The sequence below is a fragment of the Garra rufa genome, chromosome 22 (genome assembly GCF_049309525.1).
Source record: "Garra rufa chromosome 22, GarRuf1.0, whole genome shotgun sequence".
NCBI classification, from domain to species: domain Eukaryota; kingdom Metazoa; phylum Chordata; class Actinopteri; order Cypriniformes; family Cyprinidae; genus Garra; species Garra rufa.
In genome coordinates this window covers 21,146,633-21,162,487 of record NC_133382.1, presented here as the reverse complement: position 1 = coordinate 21,162,487, position 15,855 = coordinate 21,146,633, and the positions used below count along the sequence as shown (strand labels likewise).

Genomic DNA, 15,855 nt, shown 5'->3' with positions numbered 1-15,855 from the left:
TTCTCTTCTCATCTGCTTTTGTCTCTTCCTTTGCTTATTTCTGTTTCATCTTCTCTCATATCTTTTTTGTCTCATCTCATCTCTACTTATAGCCATTGTTTTTTTCTTAATTTCTTCATTTCAGAAACTTAATTTCTTCATTTTTCAGTTTAATTTCATTTAATTTTTGCTCTTTTCATCTGCTCCTGTCTCTTCCTAAGCTTTCTTTCTGTTTCATCTACTCTCATATCTGTTTTGTCTCATCTCATCCCTGCCCAGATTTAGTTTTTTTTTTCTTATTTTTTTGTTTTCCTGTTTTGTTTCTGTTTCATCTCCTCTCGTTTATTTATTTTTTGTTTAGTTTAGTTTAATTTATTTTTATTTTTTTGTCATCTGCTCCTGCCTCTTCCTAAGATTTCTTTCTGTTTCTGTTTCATCTACTCTCATATCTCAGATTTGTCACATCTCATCCCTGCTCAGATTTAGTTTTTTTCTTCATTTTTTTGTTTTTGTTTTGTTTTCCTGTTTTGTTTCAGTTTAGTTTCATCTCCTCTCATATATTTTTTTTTTCTTGCTTTACCTTTTTTCTTCATTTTTTTGTTTGGTTTAGTTTCATTTACAGTCATGTGAAAAAGTTAGGACACCCTATTGAATTTCATGGTTTTCTGTATCAGGACATAATAAAAAATTATCTGGTCCTTGGCAGGTCTTAAAATTTGGAAAATAAATCCTCAGATAAACGTCATCACATGACATATCACACAGTGTCATTATTTATTTAAGAAAAATACAGCCAAGAGGAAAAGGCTATGTGTGACAAAGTTAGGACACCCTATGAGTCAATTGCCTGTAGATTCACTTTTAGCAGCAATAACTTGAAGCATTAATTTTCTGTGTGACATTGTTCTGGAGGAATTTTGGACCACTCTTCTTTTCAACGTTGCTCCAGTTTATTAAGGTTTGTGGGCATTTGCTTATGCACAGCTCTCACTACAGCATTTGAGTCAGGATGAGCTCTGGACTTTGACTGGGCTTTTGCAACACCTTGATTCTTTTTTTTTTCAGCCATTCTGTTGTAGATTTGCTGGTGTGCTTGGGATCATTGTCCTGTTGCAAGACCCAATTTTGACCCAACTTTAGCTGTCAGACAGATGCCCTTACGTTTGACTCGAGAATTCTTTGATATACAGAGAAGTTCATGGCCGACTCAATGACTGTGAGGTGCCCAGGTCCTGTAGCTACAAAACAAGCCCAAAATTATCAGCCCTCCTCCAGCATGCTTGTCTTTTGGTATGAGGTGTTTGTGCTGACATGCTCTTTAGGCTTTCACCAAACTTGGCGCTGTGCATTATGGCCAAACATCTCCACTTCGGTCTCGTCTGTTCAAATGACATTATTCTAGAAGACTTGTTTTGTTCAGATGCAACTTTGCAGACCTAAACTGTGCTGCCATGTGTTTTTTTTTTTTTTTTTTTTTTTAGATAGAAGAGGCTTTCCTTTGCCAAGGCTTCTAAACATGCCATTTTTGTCCCATATTTTTCTAATGGTATTGTCATAAACTTTACCCTTTAACCTGTTAACTGAGGCCTGTAGAGTCTGAGGTGTAGTTCTTGGGTTGTCTGTAACTTCTCTGAGCATTACACGCTCTGTTCTTGGGGTGAATTTTCTGGGACGTCCACTCCTGGAAGAACACGTGTCTGTTTTAAATGTCTTCCACTTGTGAATAAACATCAAATTGTTTGGACATGGCCATATTACTCTTCTCAGATTGATGGCAGCAACAAATGCTTCTCTAAGATGATTGCTGATGTCTTCCCTCCATGGCATTGTTAACACACACCTGAAGGCTCCAGACCAGCAAACTGCCGAAGCTTATGCTTTTATAGAGGCGTTCAAACTTGCTGATGATCAGTTAATCAAAGGTATTTGATTAGCAGTGCTTGACTGTTATTTACCTTCTTTATTCCAGTGTTAACAGTAAGGGTGTCCTAACTTTGTCACACATGGCTTTTCCCTTTTGGCTTTATTTTTGTTCAATAAATAATGACACAGTGCAATTTGTCATGTGTTGTTTTTCATTTTGTTTTCCAAATTTTAAGACCAGCCAAGGACCAGATTATTTTTTATGATGTCCTGATACGGAAAACCATGAAATTCAATAGAGTGTACTAACTTTTTCACATGACTGTATTTTTCTTTTTTCATCATCTGTTTCTGCCTCTTCCTCTGCTTTTACTTCCGTTTCTGTTTCATCTCCCCTCATATCTCAGTTTTTTCTCATCTCCATCTCTACTTAGCTTGTTTTTTATTTTTATTTTGTTGTTTAGTTTCATTTAATTTTTTTTTCTCATCTGCTCTTGCCTTACTTCTTTTTTTCTGTTTCATCTGCTTTTATTCTGTTTTCTCTCATATCTCAGTTTTGTCTCATCTCATCTCTACTTGAGTTATTTCTTCATTTTTTGTTTTGTTTTTTAGTTTAGTTACTCAGTTTGTCTCAGTTTTGTCTCATCTCATCTCTACTTAGCTTTAGTTTTTTCCATCTTTTTTGTTGTTTAGTTATTTAGTTATTTAATTGTTTTCACTTCTCATCTCCTCCTGCCTTTTCCTCTGCTTTTTTTCTGTTGCATCTTCTCTCATGTCTTAGTTTTGTCTATTCTCATCTCTTCTCAGCCTTCATTTTTTGTTCTATTATTGAGTTTTGTTTCATATAGTTGTTTCTCTTCTCATCTGCTCCTGCCTGATTTTTTCTGTTTCTGTTTCATCTTCTCACAAATCTCAGTTTTATCTCATCTCATTTCTACTTACCTTTTGTCTTTTTTTCTTCTTCAATTTTTCATTTTGTTGTTTAGTTTCAAATTATTTTTTTTCTTTTCTCTTCTGCCTCTTCCTCTCCTTTTTTCTGTTTCTGTTTCATCTCCTCTCCTCTCAATTTTATCCAATCTCATCTCTACTTAGCTTTTTTTCTTCATTTGTCATATTTTTTTGTCTCATCTCATCTCTCTTTAGCTTGTTTTTCTTCATTTTTTTGTTTTGATGTTTAGTCTAATTTCATTTATTTTTTCTCTTCTCATCTGCTCCTGCTTCGTCATCTGCTTTATTACTGTTTCTGTGTCATCTCCTCTCATATCTCAGTTTTGTCTCATCTCATCTCTTACATTTTTTGTTTTGATTTGTTGTTTAGTTTCATTTTATTGATTTTTTTAATGTTCTCATCTGTTCCTGCCTCTTTCTCTGCTTTTTTTCTGTTTCTGTTTTTTTTAAATCTCCTTTCATGTCTCAGTTTTGTCTCATCCCATCCCATCCCATCTCAACTTAGCTTTTGTTTTTCTTCATTCTTTTTGTTTTGTTGTTTAGTTTAGTTTCATATTCATATTTTTCTCTTCTCATCTGTTCCTCTTCCTCTGCTTTTTTCTGTTTCTGTTTCATCTCCTCTCATATCTTTTCTTTGTCCCATCTTATCTCTTCTCAGCTTTTGTTTCTGTTTCTGTTCCACTCATATCTCAGTTTTGTCTCATCTCATCTCTTCTAAGCTTTTGTTCTCTTCTTTTCCCTTTTATTCTCTCCTTTCAACTTGTCTCAACCTTTCTCCCCTTCTTAAATAATCTCATCTTGTGTTACATCTTGTTTCATCTTGTTCTCCCCGTCTTCTGTATCCATTCCATATTTGTCTCCCTTCGTCTCTTCTTGTGTCATGTTGTCTCTGTAGCTTTTCTCCTTTTTCGTTGTTTAATTTTTTTGTTTAGTTTTGTTGTTTTAATTTCGTTTCATAATATATTTTAGTTTGACTGTTTTCATCGGCTGCTGTCTCTTCCACTTCCCTCTTATCTCTTTTGTTATCTTATTTTGTATTGTTCTGTCCAAACTCATGTCTTTGTCTTTTCTCCTCATGTCTCATCACATCTCTCTCCTGTCCAGTCATTCTTCTCTGTATTACATTGTTAAAAGCTGGAATACACGACTTGATTCTTTCCCCGAGAAGTCAGAGCCAGATTTTATAGAAAATTTTTTAGCTTCAGGCTTTGATTCCATAAAGTCGGAGGATATCAAACATATTTAATATTTTGAGCTAATTTTAGAACACATTGTTTTCATTTGTCATGCGTCTTCTAGCAATAAGGCGCATGTTTCTGCATGAGTTTGCTGTGATCGGAGTAACTTTAAAGTCGGTAAGTGTGTAATACCCAGTGTTTTAAAATCTGTTCAGATTTTAAAACTTGTGTAGTTTGCTCCAGCCTTAAGGAGGATGTCTTGTTAGTGTATGTATGCTAACTTGAGCGTGCATGCTTTACTGGATTCGTATGCTCTGAACTGTTTTATGTGTTTCAGCTGAAGCAGTGTTGGCAGGGAAGAGGCGTAGAAGCGACATGCTGCAGATTAAAGAGAAATGCATGTCACATCTAATATCTTATGTGATTGACATGCAATAGAAGCTCACCACACAAACACTGCGGTTCACCCGCCATTATTCTGTGAGTGCAACTTTAATGTAAAAAAATGAAGCGTACAGTCTCGTGTATGCACAATAACCTTTGATGTAGAAATAGTTTGGAAAAGATTGTTCTGTCTATGTCTGCACATACTCGTTTCACACACAAGTTCATTCAGAGGCTAGATTGTTCATTTCAAAAGAAATGGACCCTTATAGAGCCCCATGTTGATATTGATTTGTTCACATCTGTTTATTCCAAAAGTGATCACAGCTCTCGCAACACATATTGATTCTTTGTTTGGGCAAAGAATCAGAGCCAGCAAGAACTGAAAGTGAAGGATGGCACCTATTATCTAAAGCAACAATGCTGAACTGTCATATAACACGATGTAATCTTTATTTCCACCACACAACAACAGTTCAAGGAAGCATCAAGCATTCTCTCACAGGTATCTGCCTTAAAACTCTCTGTCGGCTGAGACATACAGAAATGATCACTAGAACATCTTATCTCGTTGTGGTTATTGATGGCAATAGGGACACAGCCTTGCAGAGGATGATGCAAGCACACACTTTCCCCGCTGTGGCCGTCTGAAGAGGCACATGGAGTCTCTTAAACTCTTTGATATCTGTATCAAAGTACAAATCGTGAGAACTTTGGTTTTGAGAAAAACTTTCATGTTTTCTTGACTTTCATCTTGATTTTCATGTGACACAAGTGTCTTTCATGTCTCACCGTCATAAAAAGTCCAGTTTGTGAGAGCCCTTGTTACAAGACAAGTACATCATCTCAAAACAATCACAAGACTTTTGTGCATTGCTCTGCTGTGTTAAATGTACTGGGTTAATATTAAAGCTGAAGTTATATTATTATAAAACTGATTGATCCTTGCCATTTTAAAGGGATAGTTCACCCAAACATGATTGAATCATGTCGTTCCAAACCCGTAAGACCTTTGTTCATCTTTGGAACACAAGTTAAGAAATTTTTGATGAAATCCAAAAGCTTTTCGACAATGCATAGACAGCAACGCAACTACCACGTTCAAGTCCCAGAAAGGTAGTAAGGACTAGGGCTTTCACGATTCCTCAGTTGCATTTTGCCCATGTTGAGTAACCAGTAAAATACCAGAAGTAGCGCATGCCATGGACAAGAATCCGTGAAATGCATTGTTAGACCACTTTCCAAGGCTGCATGATATATCAAACCCATTTAAAAGCCATAATAATGCTATTGTAAATTCACAAACCCTATGATTAAATTAAATATATGTGATGCAGGTTTAATATATAGAGGGTTTTCTCAACACATCATCAATTGGCCGTGTTGGTGGCACTGAATGACTGCCAATGAACTGAACGAAACACATAATATATTGCTGATTATTGCTGCTGAAAATGGTCAATTATTGTCACGTTTTAGGCTGTACTAATCGGTCGGACCGGGAAAAACATTTGGAGTACTATAGAATGCCAAAAGTTATAACAAATCAAGGAGAAGAGTGCAAAAAACTGTCTGAGGAACAAAATTAATTTGTTGTTGGCCAAACTGAACCAGGATTTCCAGGGCAAGAATCTTGACAACATTCATGTTTGTTCTTATTATTTCCAGTCTGGTAGGTGAAATATTATGCTAATATCTTAATTAATACTGCTTGTACATATCTTTACCACCTGTTAACTTTAGTTTGTCAAAATATTGCGTCCTTTCCTGCTTACTAAGTCCTTCTCTATATGCAGCTCCGTTCATAGTAAATGCTACTCCACACAAGCTGTTATCAGTTATATGTGTGGGGCGTCTCTTTGCACCATCTTTGCATGTTGTTGTGAGTTTTGGGTTATTAAATGCCAATGGGAATGCCATTTCATCGGATTTGTAAGGTAAATCATTTATAAACCTATGCAAACACAGGAGAATATATCAGTGTTTTTCTCAACATGCTAACTGTTATCACGATTTCAAAATGAAAGCTTAAACATCACTCTGAGTTTATATGTTTTGATGTCCACATATTCAAGAAATTACAGTGAAAATGGCCGAATATTAAAGAATAAGTGGACATTTGAATTAAATGTTTAGTCAATATTAAACAAGGCTTAGATCAGGCTGTAAAGTGTAAAAACAATTATGAGACTGTTTCCAACCCCTGCAGTCATTTGTTATATTGTGTAATGTAGCTCTGTTGTTTATAATACATTATGTATTTTAACAGTTTTGTTCAATAAAACCATATGATTACTTGCTTTTGATACTTTATTTGAACTAAATATTAGTGCCTCATTGCTATTATAGTATTTGAAGTCATGTTAAAGGCAATGTTCGCTTATGTCTAATTTTTATTATTACTACAATATATATATATATATATATATATATATATATATATATTGTTTTGTTAATTAACAATTAACATAATTTTTTTATGTTATAAATATATATTTATGGGCCTTGCATGTGTCAGTTGTGTTGCAGTCAACAAGCTCTTGAACTTAGAACGACATTAGGGTGAGTAAATCCTGAAAGAATTTTTATTTATGTGTGTACTATCCCTTTTAATCTGCCGAAGCCGACTTGGATAAAGTTTTTGTGGAAAGATTATGTTTGTAGTAAAACGAGGTTATTGTTAGCACTGTTTTAGTTTAGTCAAACTCAATGTTCCTTAATGTTCATCTTGGTTGCCAACTGATTCTGTGTTTCATTATGGTGTGATTCTTCTTGTGACTGTACAGGTCCTTATCATACTTCTGAAGTTGACTAAAAAATATTTTTTAGGTGTTCAGGAAACCTGTTAAGACCAATTTGCACTGTGCCGACAGATGCAGACAAACAGCAACAGACACATTCACCCCATTGGCATCTGTTGGCATTGACTGGCGCTTATTTTCACTGATTGAACATGTTGAATTGGCATTTGTCGGATCTTGGTAATGTCTCAGAAGTAGCTGTCGGCATTGGTCTGCATCTGTCAGTGCAGTGTGAATTGGCCTTGAGAAACAATAATCAATTTAGCTGCAAAGAATAACTAATTCATATACAGTTGAGGTCAAAAGTTTACATACACCTTGCAGAATCTGCAAAATGTTAATTATTTGACCAAAATAAGAGGGATCATAGAAAATCCATGTTATTTTTTTATTTAGTACTGACCTGAAGAAGATATTTCACATGAAATGTTACATATAGTCCACAAGAGAAAATAATCATTGAATTTATAAAAATGACCCCATTCAAAAGTTTACACACACTTGATTCTTAATACTGTGTTGTTACCTGAATGATACACAGCTGTGTTTTTTGTTTGTTTGTTTAGTGATAGTTGTTCATGAGTCCCTTGTTTGTTCTGAACAGTTAACCTACCCACTGTTTTTCAGAAAAATCATTCAGGTCTCACAAATTCTTTGGTTTTTCATAATTTTTGTGTATTCGAACCTATTCCAACAATGACTGTATGATTTTGAGATCCACCTTTTCACACTGAGGACAACTGAGGGACTCATATGCAACTATTAGAGAAGGTTCAAACATTCACTAATGCTCCAGAAGGAAAAAAAATGCATTAAGAGGCTAAGAGCTGGGGGATGAAAACTTTTTGAATTTTGAAGATCAGGGTAAATTTCACTTATTTGGTCTTCTCAGAAACATGTCTGTTGTTCTTTTGCTTCTGTAGTGCAGTAGCTTACTAAATGAAAAAAAAAAAAGATATTTAGGCAAAATACAAGAAATGTAGACATCTTCATTCTGTTCATAAGTTTTCACCCTGGAGCATCAGTGAGCGCTTTATCCTTAATAGTTGCATATGAGTCCCTCAGTTGTCCTCAGTGTGAAAAGATGGATCTCAAATTCATACAGTCATTATTGGTAAGGGTTCAAATACACAAAAACGCTGAAAAAACAAAGAATTTAAGGAACCTGAACGATTTTTCTGAAGAACAGCAGGCAGTTTAAGCGTTCAGGACAAACTCATGAACAACTATCGCTAAACAAAAAAACGCAGCTGTGGATCATTCAGGTAACAACACAGTATTACGAATCAAGTGTATGTAAACTTTTGAATGGGGTCATTTTTATAAATTCAACTATTGTGGAGCATATGTAAACGTATTTTATGTGAAATATCTTATTCAGGTCAGTACTAAATAAAAAATAGCATCTTATTTTGGTAACTGTATGTATTATATTAATAATTTGAGGTATTTTATGCATTCTTTTCTGGATACAACACTGAGTTGTTTACAGGGAATGCATGAACTGCTTGAAGTCTCCGTACCTTGAAGTGTCGGCTTAATGTGTAAATGTAATTTAAATTATAGCACAGAGTGTGCCTGTTTGTGGATTTCCTTTGTTTTTTCCTTTTCACAGCACCGCCTAAGGGAGACTTTCTTGTAAAAGAGTTGAATTCACATTACAAAGGCTTCATTGAAATACGTGATTAAGACAGTGTGTTTTTCTATAGCACAGTCCATCGCCTGCAGTACTCTGACTAAGACCTAATTATCACTCCTTCCCTATTGATCTTCCTTCTCATTCCTGCACGTACCCTCAGGTCCCGTGTGTGTGTGTGTGTGTGTGTGTGTGTGTGTGTGTGTATACACATTTAATTAAAATACCATGCCAGTGCATCAAATCATCAGAATTCTAACACCTCAAATTTTGAAATGAGAAATTTGCGAATAATTTTTCAATGCCTGTGTCTCAGGTGCAGAGCTGGACTGAAATATAGAACAAATAACGTCTCATTCTTTATATAGTAAATGTATACAGGATCACAGCTTCTTTCAGCTTTCTTTGATGGAGAGCATGAAAACAGATTACGATCTTTAGCATCTCCTACAAACACCTTGTCACGTCAGGCATATTTTGTGGAGTGTCCAAACAAACGCCAAGGCTGACGTTTCTTTCAACAGCACTATGTGAAAATTTCCATCTTTTCCATTTTTTGAATGCAGCTGTCAGACAGTGTGCTATCAGCAGATCACTGTAGCTGATGCACTTTGGTACATTATTATTATTAAAGTAATTGGTGTTTTGTGAATACAGTGGTTATTTTGACATTGGCACGACAGGCTGCCCAACAGGAGGCAGGATTAATCTCCCACGCTTATCTCTCGCTCTAACCTCTTTTTTTCATGTGTGACATTTCCTTGAATCTCTAGCCTCCACACTGACATCGCCTCCCTCGGGTGCCTGTGCTCATCTGCAGACATGAGCAACATCGGCACGTGCCCGCTTCCTTTTCCTTCCGCTACCTACCTTCCTTTCTGTTTCTTCCTCTTAAGTTTGTCTTTTTCTTTCAGTTTTCTGTGTACCCACTTTCTGTGTCTTAATTTCTGATTCTCTTTTTCCTTCTTTTTCTAGATCTAAACTTTTTTATCTCCGGTTTTCTTTATTCCCTCTCTAATTCCCTAGTCCTCATTTCTGTCTTCATTTCCAATTCCCTTTCTCTGCTCTGTCCTTTTTCTTCTTTTTTTCAGTTTCTTTCCAAATTCCTTTATTTCTCTTATTCCCTATTCTTTTTAAGCTTTTCCATCTCTCTGTTTGTTGAGGTCGAATGCACTGTAAAAATTATTTTTCAAAGTTGTAAATAAAAAATGAGTGGAACACATTTTAGGTAACACTACAGTAAGTTTGCATTAGATAACATTAACTAACAATGAGCAATAACCGAATGACATTAGTTAATAAAAATACAACTGTTCATTCTTAGTAATGTCTATTAAAATATTAACGGATGCATTTTTTATTTTAAAGGGATAGTTCACTCAAAAATGAATATTACACCATGATTAACTCACTCTTAAGCCATCCTAGCTGTATTTGACTTTCTTCTTTCAGACGAATACAATCGGAGTTATTAAAAAATATTCTGGCTCTTCCAAGATTTATAATGGCATTGAATGGGTGTTGAGATTTTGAAGTCCAATAAAGTGCATTCATCCATCATAAAAAGTACTCCACACAACTCCGGGGGGTTAATAAAGGCCTTCTGAAGTGAATCGATGCATTTGTGTAAGAAAAATATCTGTATTTAAAACTTTAGAAACTGTAAGCTCTGGTGAGAATATGCTAGTCTCACAAGAACCAAGTTTTGTTTACAGCAAGGGAAAATCAGTCTCCTTTTGGCAGGGATTAATCCAGAATGTGCCATCAAGTGACGTTTCTTGGCCTCGGTGGGTTCATCCTGCCTGAAGGGGATGGTCATTCACACCTGAAAGATTATGTGTATTTTTAGTTACCTTTTGTCAGATGTGCCTCAGATGCATTCAACTCTATCTGTCTGTGAAGGACTAAATGGTCCAAACAATTCATAAATCAGGAAGTTACTATATTTGTATAGTAGTTGAGGCCAAAGGTTTACATTCCCCTTTCAGAATCTGCAAAATGTTAATTGTTTTACCTAAACAAGAGAGAAGGGTCTGGCTGCAGACCTGCACCTCCACTGTCAGACCTGCACTCTCAGACCTGCACTCTCCGTCACCCAAACTTCCTCTGCAGGTGACGTCACTTTCAATCGACACCTGCACACTACTGTACCTGCGCTATTTGCAATCTGCGTGTAGTGGGACGTGTTGGATTGAGAATAACTTCTGAATTCGTTCAAGAATCATTGCTGTAAGTACATATGTGTATGTTTATTATACGTTTTATTAGATTGTATTCTGATATACAAAATTATGTTTGCCAACGTGTTCGCTGCTCACTGGTTGTGTTTAAAAAGTTGCATTAGCTAGGGCTGTGCAATTAATAAATTTTTGCTTCAAACGATCATGAAAATGCAGTAATCGAGATGAAACGATTATTGTGCCCCACTCCGCCCCCTTTCCAGTGGTGCGCTTTCGCTCTTCCATAAAAGCCTAATTTCACATGCAAATCAGCAAAATCATGTTACGTGACTTTCATAAAACGGGACATGCTTGATTTATTCATGTTTCTTTGATGTTATGTTTTTAATAGCGCGTAGGAAAAGTTGCGGTGTTTTTTGAATGCGCTCAAAGACGGAGCCGAACATGGACTTGTAAAGTTATATTTTAACTCAGGTGCGCGCCTAAACGGTCAAATACACGCAAAAATATTTGAAAATGAGGCGCTTGTTGATTATTCATGTAAACGCTTGTCAGTTAAATGACCATAAACAGTTGAAATTAAAAAACGTGTGTAAATTGGGTCCGTGCGGTTAAGCGCAACACATAGGATTCCTTCTGCTGTCTGTTTAATATGAATAAAACTTAAAGAAAAATCACTCACTGCTTTTGAATGAAGGACGTTTGTAGTTTTAATCAGACACAAAGGATGTAACTATTACAGTGAAGATGCAGTTTTATTTTACATTCAAATAATTACATTTAATTTATGTAGTATTGTTAGACTACTTTAGACTTGCAGAAAAGTATTCAGAAAAATATTTTTTTAATCACTGTTTTTTTTTTTTTTTAATCTTTTTCGCTGTATTGCTATCTAAATTAATTACTATAGAAAGTTTTGGACCCTGTCATAATCGTTTAAAAAATCGTGATTACAATATTGACCAATTATCGTGATTATGATTTTTGTTGAAATCGAGCAGCCCTAAGCTGTATAGCCTAACTAGTCAACCACTCCGTCACTGACTTAAATACATTTAAAGTAAGCTAAACTACTGAACAGAATGGTATATATGCTTTCGTAAGTTAATTATATAGCTTACACGTAAACTACTGTATAGTTTAGTGGAAGTGATTGTTGTGTTACTGATAATATAAGTAGAATGAGACAATTAAATGTGGTGTTTTTATTAGCAAAACAGGTAGTGTGAAACATTGTAAAGCACCACATTTGATGTTTTCTTCTGCTCCTACTCTTCTCAATTCAGATTACTTCATTTGAGTGACATTTTATATATTATAAATATATGTATGTGTGTGTATAACTGGTTTCTTCTATCCTGCTCTTAGGCAGATGATGCAAGTATAGATGTACTGATGGAATCATCACAAGAGGTACATTATTTTGTTACAGGACTAGTAACAAGTAATTGTTTTTTTTTGCACAATACTGAATTAATGTTTTTGGTATCTTACATTTGTATCTCTCTTGTTCTTTGTGTTATTTTACAGAATCAACTGATGGGAGATTTAAATAAAGCCAGCAAGTGGTGTTTGGAACCATAGATATATATACGTAGATGCCTCATTAGCGACTGTTTCTATGGGCCTTTATACGTAAGCCGTCCGCCATTTTGCTGCGGTCCAGTTGACGTCATTCACCCATAGATCTAGGTAAATCACCATAGTAATCACTGAATATTCGAAATATAACAGTCCTGCAAAGCCGTTGGTCTGCGAACCTACAGTATGGTGAATGACGTCTAGTGGACCGCTGCAATATGGCGGACGCATCTATGTGCTTGGAGCGGTCCAATGGGGTATCTACGTATACGTATATATGTTTGGAACAGCCAAGTGTGCTGCTTGGTTCTGTTCAGCTGCCCAAAGTACTCTGCATGGAGGATGAAGATGTTGATGAGGCCATGGACAAATTACAGAAGGCTGAATTTTCAGAGGACAGACTTGTTGCTCTGGAACCTTTCAGCTTTATCTTTACTGCGATGAAGGACATTGACTTCTTCCTTGAACATGTAGTTGATGTTATGAATCTGAAAGTATTCTGTCAAACTGAAAAGGAAGGAAATGCATAATGTGCTTCTTTGCAGAAATAAAAGAAAATACATAATTTGCCTCTTTGCATTCTTTCTGTTCTGTTTTTATTTGTTGTGGAAGTGTTTTAAGCTTTTACTTATTTTTATATTACTATTTTATAAAACTATTGCTAGTTTTCCAAATAATAGTAAATAGTCTGTCTCTTTGTAACTAGCTTACAATAAAAAACTAAAATAAAAAATTGCATCTGCTTAATTTTTGTTAATGTTATAGTTTGGTAATGTAATATAGTTGTAGCCTACTTGAATGATAAAGTACAACATTATACTCCTATGATAAACAAGCAGCAAAAAATAACTGGGGGGAAAGTTTCTGTCTGGTTATACTACTAAAGTACTTTAAACCATTTAACAGCATCATTACTGCGTCTTTATTGGCAACGGGTACTTTAAACCATATAACAGCTTCAATACAGCGTCTTTGGCAACGCAAACGAACGACTGGAAACTTATTTGCGGTTTTTTGTGTCGATTGCAAGTGACGTCGCAGGTACCGTAGTGTGCAGGTGTCGATTGCAAGGGACGTCACCTGCAGAGGAAGTTTGGGTGACGGAGAGTGCAGGTCTGAGAGTGCAGGTCTGGCAGTGGAGGTGCAGGTCTGCAGCCAGACCCTATTGAAACAAGAGGGATCATACAAAATGCATGTTATTATCTATTTAGTACTAACCTGAATAAGATATTTCACATAAAATATGTTTACATGTAGTCCACAAGAGGAAATAATAGTAGAATTTTTAAAATAAAGTTGAATTTGTTGTTCTTACCTGAATTATTCATTTTTTTGTTTAGTGATAGTTTTTCATGAGTCCCTTGTTTGTCCTGAACAGTTGCCTGCTGTTCTGCAGAAAAAAATCCTTTATGTCCCACAAATTCTTTGATTTTTCAGAATTTTTTGTGTATTTGAACCCTTTCAAACAATGACTTTATGATTTTAAGATCCATCTTTTCACACTGAGGACAACTCAGGGACTCATATGCAACTATTGCAGAAGGTTCAAAAGCTCACTGATGCTTCAGGAGAAAAAAAAAACAATGCATGAAGAGCATTTGAATTTGAAGATCAGAGTAAATTTAACTTATTTTGTCTTCTGGGAAACATGTAAGTAGCTGTAGCTTCTGAAGGGCAGTACTAAATGAAAAAAAAAAAATATGACATTTAGGCAAAATAAGAAAAATGTATCTCCATTTTGTTCAAAGGTTTTCACACCCGGCTCTTAATGCATTGTGTGAGTGTTTGTACCTTCTGTAATAGTCCCTCAGTTGTCCTCAGAGTGAAAAGATGGATCTCAAAATTATATTGTTATCATTGTTGGAAAGGGTTCAAATGCACAAAAATGCTGGAAAACCAAAGAATTTGTGGGACCTGAATGATTTTTCTGAAAAACAGCGGGCAGTTAAACTGTTCAGGACAAACTCATGAACAACTATCACAAAACAAACAAAAAAACACAGCTGTTGATCACTCAGGTAACAACACAGTATTAAGAATCAAGGGGATGTAAACTTTTGAACTGGCTCATTTTTATAAATTCAACTATTATTTTCTCTTGTGGACTATATGTAAACATCTTTTATGTGAAATATCTTATTCAGGTCAGTACTAAATAAACAACAACATGCATTTTGTATAATCACTTTTATTTTGTTAAAATAATTAACATTTTACTGATTCTGAAAGGGGGTGTAAATGTTTGAACTTAACTGTATATATACTTCTATGTATTAGAACCACCCAGCTTCTACTTATCCAAATACAGGAAAATTTGTAAAAATAAGGATGCAGCCGGAGGTCTCACTGAGCCACTCTAGTGTCCACCATAGTGCTGAAGGTCCTCAATCGTTGTCAAGTTAAAGATATGGGAATGTGTCACATCTTCTTTAAACTTCTTCCTGGAAGGACCCTCATGAGGGGATTCGTCCACTGTGTGTTCATGGTTCTCAGCTACAGGATGTTTATTTTCTTTGTGGTCCATCTTTCCCTTCAGCATTGCCTGACACTCAATTATAGCAGAACGAAGAGAAAAGTTCTGCTTCTTTGTCTTGCAGTCAGCTGATCTTTGGGGTCCATGGCTAGAGCTCCTGAGGCATTTCCTTGTGAATCTCTTCTGAATGTCCAAGTCCCATGGTCTTTCAGAGAAACTCAGTTAAGGGCCTTCATCCCAAGCTTGAAATAGTAACGGGTGCTCACTGAGAGACTCTGGCGCAGTAAAGTTCTTTGAGAATGCTTATAGAACCCATCATGAGAAAATATGGTTTCTGTGGTATCTCAGAAAGTGTTAATATTCCCTGAAACACTGGAAAGTTAAATAGGGATGAGAGTTAAGAAACAGACTTGAGCAAAATGCTGACAACTGCTTGAGACAGCCCTGTTGAAAAAAAAACAGCATATGCAGAAGCATGGTAGCTGGTTTAAGCTGTTCATTAGTTGGTCCTTAGCTGGTCATGGCCATCTCAGGACCAGCTTAAACCAGTTTATGACCAACTAAACCAGCTCAAACCACCTTCCATGCTTCAAAACATACCTAACCAGCATATGCTGTTTCTTTTAACAGGGAGAGTGAGAAGAAAGGACCTTTTCCACCTGTTACTATGGCACCGTATGTCCCGAGTGAAGATTTTGAAACCGTCATCTGTATAAACATGAACAAGCAGGTGACCCTCACCTTGTTTTAACTCTGGATGTAGGCTGTTAAAAGCACAGCACTCTTGGTGAGGGGAATGCGGTAGAGTAAATGTTTGTTTTCTTTAAGTACA

General features: G+C 35.8%; 1 long non-coding RNA gene across 1 annotated transcript; it reads left to right on the top strand.

Moving 5' to 3' along the window:
- Window positions 1-10,940: 10,940 nt before the first annotated feature.
- Window positions 10,941-13,115, top strand: LOC141297331 (uncharacterized). The gene is made up of 3 exons (XR_012341361.1): window positions 10,941-11,018; window positions 12,338-12,382; window positions 12,500-13,115. It is a non-coding gene; the product is annotated as an uncharacterized lncRNA (long non-coding RNA).
- Window positions 13,116-15,855: the final 2,740 nt, after the last annotated feature.